Below are 11,073 nucleotides of genomic sequence, written 5' to 3' on the forward strand. Positions count from 1 at the left end.
GGACCCTCAGGTCACATCTGCAGATGTAACCTGAGGCAGGGTCTGCAGATTTGACCTGATGGTCTGTAGATGTGACTGGAGGCAGGGTCTGTGGATTTGACCAAGGGCAGACAGATGCCACAGACATTTTGTTTTACTCCTTGCTTTTACATACTTTAGGAGTACATAACTTCATACATTAATCCATAACGTGACATGCCCAAATATACATACATCCATAAAGTTATACAACAATAATACTGAGGTGATACACATGAATTCATAAAGTTATACAAAAATACTGAGGTTAAACTTGCAAACTGCCTCATTCCCCCCTTTTGATGTTATTATTCATCACATTTTATTTTATAAGCCAGCACCGTTTTCATTTGTAGAGACTAGCTTATGTCCATGATAACTTGTGGGGCTCAGATTCCTGAGATGAAGTAAGTGGGAGGCAGTTTTTCTGTCTGTTATGGCCTCTATTGTTTGATTTACACTTCTTAATAAGTAGGGGACTAGGCAAGGTAAAATAAGTATAGCACTTACAACTCCTGTTATCATTGCTGCAATCTTGGACTAAGGTCTAGAACACAATGATTCAAGCCATGAGGTCTGTTCTAGTTTGCTAGCTGCTGGAATGCAACACACCAGAGATGGATTGGCTTTTAACAAAAGGGGATTTATTTTGTTGGTTCTTCAGAGGAAAGGCAGCTAACTTTCCACTGAGGTTCTTTCTTACATGGAAGGCACAAGATGGTCTCTGCTGGTATTCTCTCCAGGCCCCTGGGTTCCAACAACTTTTCCTGGGGTGACTTCTTTCTGCATCTTCAAAGGCCTGGGCTGAGCTGCTAGTGACGAGATGAGGAATGCCGAGCTGCTAGGCTGTGCTACATTGTGTTCTCTCATTTAAGCACCAGCCAATTAAGTCAAACGTCACTCATTGCAGCAGACACACCTCCTAGCCAACTGCAGATGTAATTAGCAACAGATGAAGTTCACATACCATTGGCTTGTGTCCGCAGCAACAGAACTAGATATGCTCACCTGGCCAAGTTGACAACTGAATCTAACTAACACAAGGTCCAAGAGTTGTCCACTCCTGAATTTCTAGCTAATTCTTCAGAGAGGGCTGTGAGTCCATTCAGGGCCTTTGTGACTGATACATCTGGAGCCATATTGCTGGTGATGTAAGTGCAGCAACTTCTACCTAGCATTACACGGACCCCTTCTTTTTCTGCCAACGTCATATCTAGTACCAGCCTGTTTTCCCAGGCTACATTGCTGGTAGCAGCTGGCTACTCAGACAGGCCTCCAATAGCATCTTTAGTAAAATTTATGAACCTTTCTTGAGTGCAATAAAATGCAATTAATCCAATCTACATTTTTATTTACTGTTACCCACTGAAATAGGAAAGATTCAAACTTAGCAGTTATTTGGTTGTGAGCCTTATATTGGTCAGGAACTCCTCTCAGGACTCCGATTGAATCTATATATATTAGGGTCAAAAGAGCCCTCTGGGACTTTTCACTTTTCTCTAGACCTGGGTGCAGGCCCATGTTGTTGAGTTGGCTTAAGTATGTGACAGTAAGTGGGATGGAAAACTGCACTAAGGTGCAGGTCTCCTCCCAGTCCAGCAGAGTTTGTTTTAGTGTATTTTCTCCACAGACCACCAAAGGTCTGCCCTGGGGACTGTCAGGTTACAATATTTCAGATCCCCAGTGACATTCAAAGTCTGGGCACAAATTACCTGAGGTCTCCTTTTTGTTTTGTTTACATGTCATGAGATACATGTTGTACAATTCCACTGGCCTTGTTGGGCCAAGGGAATTCCTTTTCTTTTGCCATATGTGGCAGGAGAAAACAATGTGGTCATGGCAGTGCAGTTGTTGTTCCCTGTGGAGTTTAGGGAGAGAGAAACCACACATTTAAATTCTGCCTCATCCTTATCAAGTCCTAAAGGAAAGAGAACTACCTGGGCACCAGAATGACCAGTAGTACAGGTGCAACGATTGTTTGTTTCCAAAATGTGCACAGTGTATCTCACCCATTCCCACCAGGCATTGGTTTCACTCTGTCAAACTTTCCTTTGCATTTTTCATCATCATGACTTTTGCTGCTGGGAGATTTGGAACTAGATGGGGTGGTGAGCTTGAGGCATTTGCCTGTGATTCAGACTGGGTGGGTCAAGGGATCCACCCTAGGGCCTAGGGTCAAGGGAGAATGGACAGAACTACTAGGACTCTAAAGTGACTGACTGGTTCTCTGCCAGTAACATCCACCCTGATTCCAAAAGTGCAGTTATAGTTTTTGTCTGCCTGCTCCAGCAAGATGATAATAAGGGGATTGCATTGGTTTATGTGGCATTCACCATCTGTATGCCCCATAGAGAATGTGAGAGATCTTAGTGAGTAGCAATTTTCCCTTGTATCTGGCTCATCATCCCCACCAGACCACACATCACACTGTCCTGTTCTTCTGTTATTCCCCCAAGGAGTAGTCAACCCTCTAAATTGTGTGGTACATCAGATAACACACCAGGAGCCACAAAGGTAGGGTACCTCCATTTCCACAGCATATCCCTGTGACTTGGGACACAGATATTTCTCAGATGAACCAATGCTCACTAATTACCCAGATTTCCACAAGAAATTCCCTCAAGTGCACAGAAGTCCAGTTAAATGACCTGAGAATTACTCCTTTCAATGACAGTGATGGTAGTTAGGGCAGACGTTACTTGCCAGAGAGTGCCCAGGAAGCAAAGGAGGATTATCATTCTGGGGATAATTATAGCTTAATCTACCAAGATATAAGGGGTCCCACCAAATGAAGGTAAGTTAGTTTTTTGGAAGAATTCCAGGTGACCTACTTCTAGGAGTGCTAAATTGATTAAGTGACCAACAAACACAAAGAGTTAGAAAAAGATGATTAGTCCACATACCCAGCAGGCCGGGATGTCTGTGCATCGATTCCTCAATCTTTGGCCATGCACAGATCGTCTGCTTTGGGGGTGACTGAAGCAGAGCTTGAAGATTTCCTCAGGCTCCAGCCATGCATAGATCAGTCAATTTCTGAAGTGGCAGGGGTAGGGCAGATGGTTTTCTTATACAAAGTCAGATGTAGCAGGTTCTCTGGGTCAGTTTGGCACTTCCAAGATGGAGTTAAACTGTTTCCAGGCTTTGGCTAGGAGTGGTGGATCCAGGGTGTGATATTGGCAACCTTAACAGATGCAAGAGTAGAAAAGAGGACCATATAGGAGCCTAATCAAGTAGGTGTTAAAACCTGATTTTTCAGACTAGCAATCCCTGGGTAAAGGAGTGCATGGGGGTGTTGATTGTAGCAGGAATCTTTCATTTACTCAGCCATGCAACTGAAACAGAGTGGAGCTTAGGCCCTGGAACTGCCTTTGCAAACTTAATTCTCCAAATTGTATAATATTTTCTTGGAGATCTTTCATCAGCAGTGGAAGTCGTATGAATAGAACCTCAAATGGAGAAATCCACAGATGTTCCCATTCAAAGGCAAAGAAGGGTTGGTTGGCCAGTGCCAGACAAACACAGAAGAAAGCATCTTTCAGCTCATGGCAGGAGAAAAATGATGCTGTTGCAAGAATTAGCATCAATAGAGTATACAAGTTTGGTACTATGGGATGTAGTGTAACAGTCACTTTGTTGATGTCCTGCAAATCTTGAACATGATGGTAATCATTGTTGCTATGTGTTCATTATGGTGGCAGAGGAGTGTTCCACAGGAGCTGGCACTCCTGCAGTATACCATGAACAAGCAGGTGATTGATGTGTGCCTGAATTCCCACCTGGGCTTTCTGGGGAACTGGATAAGATGCACTGGGGTAACTCTTGGATGGAGCTCCATGAGGACTGGAGGAGCATTCTTCAGTACTCCCAGCGGACTGTTTTCCGCCCAAACAGAAGGCTTGGTTTCATTTGTGGATGGTCAGGCTGGTTTTGGTTTTCTTTGGTGAGAAAGAGGTGCCACTCTTCTGTCTTGGAGGCTGTCAGGGTCACCATGATTTTTCTCTATGAGTTTTTTAGCATCAGAAAACATTCCCCTTCTGCACTGAATCTTATCTGAACCTGGAGCTTTGTCAGGAGATCCTGGCCCAGCAGGGGTACTGGGCAATCTGGAGGGTAAAGAAATTGATGAGAAACTTCATGAGATCCCAGGAGACACTTGAGGGCTATTAAGAAGGAATGTTGAGGTGAGATGATAGTAGCCCCAATAATGGTGATTTGCCTTTAGTTTTAGGCCCCATTTGCTGTATGACAACAGATTGTTCTGCACCTGTGTCTACCATAAATTCCATTTTCAGTCCCCTACTGTCATTGTGACCATTGGCTCCCAAGGGCCAAGTATGAAGGGGCCAGTCTGTCTCAATCTGAATTGTCTGGTAGGCCTACAAAATAAGTAGCAGTCAGCTCCTCATAGTTAATGGGGTGCTTGCATCCCCTTTCCCATTTTTGTCAGGGCATTCTGCTTTTCAATGTCCCTCTTCTTTACAGTAAGCACACTGGTTTCTTCCCAGTGGAGCTGCTCCCCTCCATTCTCCAGGCAGCCCCCAATAAATGAATGTTTTTTTTTCTGGCTCTGGATGCTTGAAGGTTCTGGATTTCAAGGATAGGGGCTTTTTGGTGCTCTGCATGAGTGCTGCAGCATGCAGGTCTGCTTTTCCCTATAGTTGGTGGCTTGCTTCTCTCCATGCTTCTTGGTCTTGGTTCAAGTAGACTTTTTATAGCCACTTCAAGGAGCTGGGATATATTCATTCCAGAAAACCCTTCTAATTTTGGCAGCTTTCTCCAGATGTCAAATTGGGCTTCCTGACAAATGCAGTGTTAACAAATTTCTTGTTTTCTGGTGTCTCAGAATCAAAAGGAGTATACAGTCTAAAGCCTTCACAGAGGTGCTCACGGAACTGGCTAGGGGCTTCATCTGGCTTCTGCAGGGCTTCTGTGATCTTTGACATATTTATTGTATTTCTGGCCCCCTTTTCCATGCCTTGAATGAGTGTATCTTGGTAGAAATTCAAACTGTTTCTGCCAGCCTCAGTATTTGAGTCCCACCACAGGTCAGCATCTAAGAAAGAGTTTGAGTGTATTGGGATTCATTCACCATCACTTAGGGAGAATTTTCTTCCAACCACTTCAGGTAGCTTGTGAATTCATCTACACTCTTCTGTGTTGAAAAGGGTGATGCAGAGCTGATGGCAACCCTGCCACATTGGTCAATGGGTGTGTATAATTGACTGGAGCAGGTTGATCATAACCTGGGGTTTCTCAGTGTAGAAGAGAGTGTGATTTTTCTAGTTAATGAGCTCAGACATTGAAGAAGACAAACATAGGTTGGCCTCCTTGGAACTGGCCTTCTGGATCATAGTAAGATGGTACTTGGGTTTCCACAAGGGCAACTGTAAAGCCCCTGGGGCATCACAGGCTTTCCCAGCTTGGGAGTGAAGGTTCCAGATTTGTGGGCTCTCTGGAGAAAGTTCAGGTAGACTGGGACCTGGCAAGATGGGAGATGGCTTTGGACAGCTGGCTGGGGTCCCTGATGAGATGGAGTTCTCAATAGAGGGCACTGGGGGGAGGGGAGGACTGACAGTGTCTCGGAACTAAAGTCAGTGCTTGTGGTGGGGGTTGGGGACTGGAATTGAGTAAGGCAGAGGCAATGGATTTTCTTCTTCAGCTGGGAGGACTGGAGGTTTTCCTTGGGTTGAAGACTTAAGAAACAGGGGGTAAAGAGTCTTTGTCAGTGGCAGGGAGAGTGCTGAGGCTCAGAAGATCATTTCCTGATGTGCACAGTCACAGAGAGATTCTATTGGTAGCAGGCAGGGAGTCAAGGCTCTGGCATCTGCACAGTAACACACACAGCCACTGGGAGCCAGGGCTGAGAATGGAGGCAGCAGCAATGGGATTCTCTGTCTCTTTATCTAGGTAGTTGGAGTGTTTTTCTGTGGGCAGCAGAGAGCCTTCTGGGGCTGGAAATTTTGCGGCTGTGGGAGCTGACTTCTTTGCAGCAGCCACTCCGAGGAACAGAATGCCCAGGTTGGTACGGGCTGCTAAGACTGTTGTATGGCTTTCAATACAAGCTTTTAGCCATGGTGGTGAATTTTGAACAATTTGGAGCCAGGAGTCAACATATGGAAATTTGCTAAGGTGTCCAGGCTGTCCATGACAACTTGCCAGATGGCTCGGATCAGTTGGGGGTCAAACAAGCCCTTGGATGGCCATCCAACTCCAAAAGAAGACCAGTCAAACTGGAAAAATTTGTGCAGCCCCTGGGGCTTGAACTTCAGTCCATAGTCTCCAGAAAAACCTTTCCTAAAGTTCTTAATGAGGCACACTAAGTGGATTTTGCTCTCTGTACCACCCATAGTGATCCTCCCAGGGCACTAGATGACAGACAATTAAACAAGATGACAATCACTTCGTCTGTCTCTAACCACTTCCCACAAGGGAGAACTTAGGGTTCTCTTGGCATAAGTTAAGTTTGTATAAACCCCCAGCCTGGATCCTCATGAATGCTCTCATTTGATTGAGGGCACCACCTCAATTGTAATCCATAATGAGATCCCATGGACCTGCAGATTGGGACACTTTGTTGTGTGGGTGACACAGCATCAAAGCTTCTGGACAGAACTATGACTCATTCATGCACTTTCACACACCAGGCACTCAACAACACAACAAATTATGTATGACTCCCTCCCAAAACAAGAGTGTATCTACCAGGGGTTTCTCCTCCAGCTTCTCTGAAGGTTACTCAGCATGGTTTTTAATAAACCTTTATAATGAGCTGTTTTGGAGACTCATTTGAGAAGTTTCCTTATGTAATTTAAGGATAACATGGTACAGTGGAGATCAAAAACAAAATTATTGTGAACTTCATTTTCATTCCTAGTATGTGTGATTAAATTTACAGTGATTGCTTATTATTTATATTACTTTGGGCAAGTCATGTTAGAACAGAGCCTTGGGTAGTTCATCTTTAAAATAAGAACAACTTTTTTTAGGCCTAAATCTCAGAAATGTCTTAAAGAACAAGTGACAGAATGTATATGAAAACATCTTAAAAACCAACTATTTAAATAGTATTATTGAGTAAGAAAGTGACAATGCTACTGTTCACTATGAAATTCATCCATATACTTATCAGAGTTGTGTTAATATGCTATACAAAATTAGTAGAATAAAAGAGTTGGATAATTTGGCAGAATTTATTTGAGTTGATATCTTAGAAAATATGAAAAAATATAAATATTATTTAGTTAGGGAGTTCTTAAATGATTAAGTTAGCAATCCAGCAGATTTATTAAAATCCCTAATATTTCAGAAAATTCAGAACTCTTTCCAAGGAAACAGAAAATTAAATATATATATTATTTAAATATATAAATATAAAAATATACTAGGACATACATAGTCAAGTAAGAGAAACTTGAAAGTTGTCAATAGCACCTCTGTGATGCTTTTTTTGGGGCCAGCATATTTAACTGGTATGTGAGTAACAAGGAATCAATCAGATAAATCCAAATGATTGGACATCCTAAAAACTGACCTTGACTCTTAAAAATATCAATGTCATTAAAGGCAAAACTAACATAAGAGAGGAACTGATCTAGATGAAAGGATGCTAAAGGAGTGACAAGTAAATGCAATGCATGACCATGTTTTGGATCCTGTATCAAAAAGAAGAACAAAAACAAAAGACCTATAAAGGACACTACTGATGGAAGTAGTAAATTTGGGTATGGATTAAACATTAAACAATATTATTATAGCAGTGTTATATGTCCTGAGACAAGATGCAGATGTTGTGCAATATATACAATTCAAACACTATACACACCTATTATGTACTCTTGATCATTGCTTCTGATTAACCCACATCACAGTTGCTCCTATGATGCCATCACCATCAGCCATACAGTTAATCAACATGAAATAATAATCATGATTAAACTGAGTGGAAATAATTCCAGGATTTTGTTAACATATAATGCTTTATTATAGAAAACTATACAATTTTGGTAGATATTTGAAATGATCTAGACCCACGTGACACTATTGAATTGTGTAGCTAAATTTTGTTGCTAGCAACCAAAAATAAAAATCCATCTTTGGAAAAATGTACTTGAACTTGTTGTGGTTCTCAGGGATACTGTTACTAGGACTAGAGCTGTTGTAGAACAATTTTTAACAAATATTAAAATAGGACTTTCTAGTCGCATAAGGTTGTGCTACCTCTGAGGACTAGAACGACTGTCCTGAGTTGCCTAGGAAATGGAACATTTCAATAGGAGTCTTGCAGGTTAGGTATGTGAGATTGTCATCTAGGCACTGAAATTATAACTTTTGGTCAATACAAATGTGTGTCTTCTAAAGGATTTCCTATTCTGCATAAACTAGATACTTTTCCACTCAGGCTTCTAGAAGCACCATTCAACTTGTTAGAATACTCTTTTATCTTGGCAATTCAATGGAGAGCAACAAATGAGAGTCTGTGAATTCAGTAGATTTGTTGCCATTTTGTCTAAAGTGGGCAAATGAAAAAACATATTTTTATATATTTATACAAATCAAGAGAATAACCTGGAGTTTCTTTAAATATTCTAAATTTTTCAAAAATTAACTAGATCAGTGAGTCATGTTTCAACTGCAAGTATCTAAAAATGGATTATTCTGGTCAAATCACATGCTGTTTACCTCCCTGATACAGGCCTTATCCAAAATCAGCAATGAATTATAGAGTGGGCAGAGGAATAAATTTCTCTGCAGAGAGGATCTGACATTAATATGAATAGTAAGACTTTTAGACTTATTTGGAAGACATTGTTGGCTATTATTTGTGACTAGGGTGGAAAATGGGGGTGCAAGAGATGAATTCAAGTTCAAACTATAGTATGAAATTTTAAATAAGAAGTTTCTATGCCAGGGCTAAAATAATACAGACTTCCTAGAAATAGCAAATGTAAAGGGCAATAAATTCATAGTAGGCAGGGAATACTTGAATTAATGGAACTTAATTAAAAAGACTGGGTTTCTTCTTTGGATTTGAGGATGACAATTGAGACCTTAATTAGATTCTTAGCTTCCAGGAAAGTATATTTTCCACTGGGCTTTTGCATAGGATATATTACAGCTAACTCACGTGATTCTTCTATTGTATATTTCCTATGACTCTGCATTCTAAAACATTTTTCTAGATGAATCTCATTTTCATTAAAGTTTGAATATAACTACTCTATATGAAGTTGCCTCTTTCATGTATCATATTAGCTTTAGAGAGTCAAAGCAAGAGAAACATATTTGGTGTGGGTTTGGGAGAGGACATCATCCTTGTCCTTAAACATCGGGAAGTGCCATCATTAATTTGTATGTTAGATTAAATTAGATTAGATCTCTATTCTTTCATTTTAAATGCTGAAATTTGAATATGACCAAATATAAATAGTATTTAAGTAATAAAATCTGATCTATTAATTTCTACCAAATTAATGTACTTATTAATCAATCTAAGAACATTAGATTCTTTCATCATCCTCGTAGTAGAATGATTCATCTGCTAAGAACATTATTATTCTACTATCATCCGGCTACGTATTATGTTGGGAGAGTTCTTGACTGTGGTTGAAATGTTAGTATAAAAACACAATTTCTGCACTTTCATGAATGCTTAAATATGTATGTTAATTCTGCTGAAAGGTATTGATGATATTTTTATTTTATTATCTTATTTTCCTTATAAAAAGAAGAGTTGAACCACACACAAAAATTAATGATTAATAATTGTATTTCAATGGTCCATTCTCCTCATTGATTTTATCACTTAATTGAGGTGAAGAGAATGAATGAGCCTGCTTCTTCCTGTTTGTTTTGATTAGATACAGTTTCATAAAATTTGCATAGGTTGAAAAGAGCATCAGTGGTGTAGTTAAAAGGCAACAACTATATCTTCAAAATGGAAAGAGATAAAATTTTTGAATGAAAGTGTGGAATTTGTATCAAATTGCTTAACAAAACATAGTTCCACATACCCAACATATAAGGATCAGTTGTAAGTTTGAATCCTTCAGTGCTCCCCTGTGTTTTCCTAAGACCTCTTCTTCTACATATTTTAATGAGCCACTTACAATGATCCTTTTGAATATCACTCTCAAAATCATTTTCTCTGTATTTTAAAATAATGAATCAAATGGAGAAAATGATCATATCAAAGAGGAAAAAATAATAGAAGGGAAAGTTGGTGGAAGGCTTATTTGATCTCTCAGGCTACAGCCTAACACTAGGAAAGTAATGTTTAAAAAGTGGGATAGAATGTATATAGAAATGATTTTGCTCAAATTTTCTTTCTTTTAATTGAATTAATTTGTGAATTCAATAAAACAACTAGAAAAATTCAGTCAAACCAATTAACTGTCACCAAATAGACAAACCCAATTTGTTTCACTAAAATCTTTTCTTTGCCACCAGTTGGATTGGCATTGAGTAGAAATGGTGTTACCGTATTTTTGAACAAATTGCTCATTATAATTTATATGACAGCAAATCTTCATCAGCAATAGAGATAATTTACAGACAGTGGAAGTGAACTGAATATGAACATTTGGTTGTTATATTTATACTATTGGGAGATTTCTGTTACTTTAGAGTACAAATCCAGATACATCCACTTGCCTTTTAAATATTTCAAATATACATTTTACTCTGGCTGAAGTAATTCAGTTCTTTTTTATAAAATTCCAAGAGAAATGTCCAAAGTAGTAATCAAAATCAAGTAAATGTTAAAAAAACATGAATTTTCAATGCTTAGTATCTTTATAGTTTTTTAAAATGATAAAATTACTGCAATAATCAAATTACCTGAAGAAAAACCCTTAAACCTAAAAAGGTAGCAGAAACTAAAAAGTGAATTTTACATATTTGCATGCTTCACTTAGTTATTAATTCATGCAATGTTCATTTGTATTTCTTCAAACACAATCACAAGAGATAAAACAGATGAAAAATTATACACTTTCAAATTTTTATATTGACATGTTATTTAGAATATTTTTATTTATAAATGAACTCTATTTTCAC

This window comes from Tamandua tetradactyla, chromosome 6 (genome assembly GCF_023851605.1).
Source record: "Tamandua tetradactyla isolate mTamTet1 chromosome 6, mTamTet1.pri, whole genome shotgun sequence".
NCBI classification, from domain to species: Eukaryota; Metazoa; Chordata; class Mammalia; order Pilosa; family Myrmecophagidae; genus Tamandua; species Tamandua tetradactyla.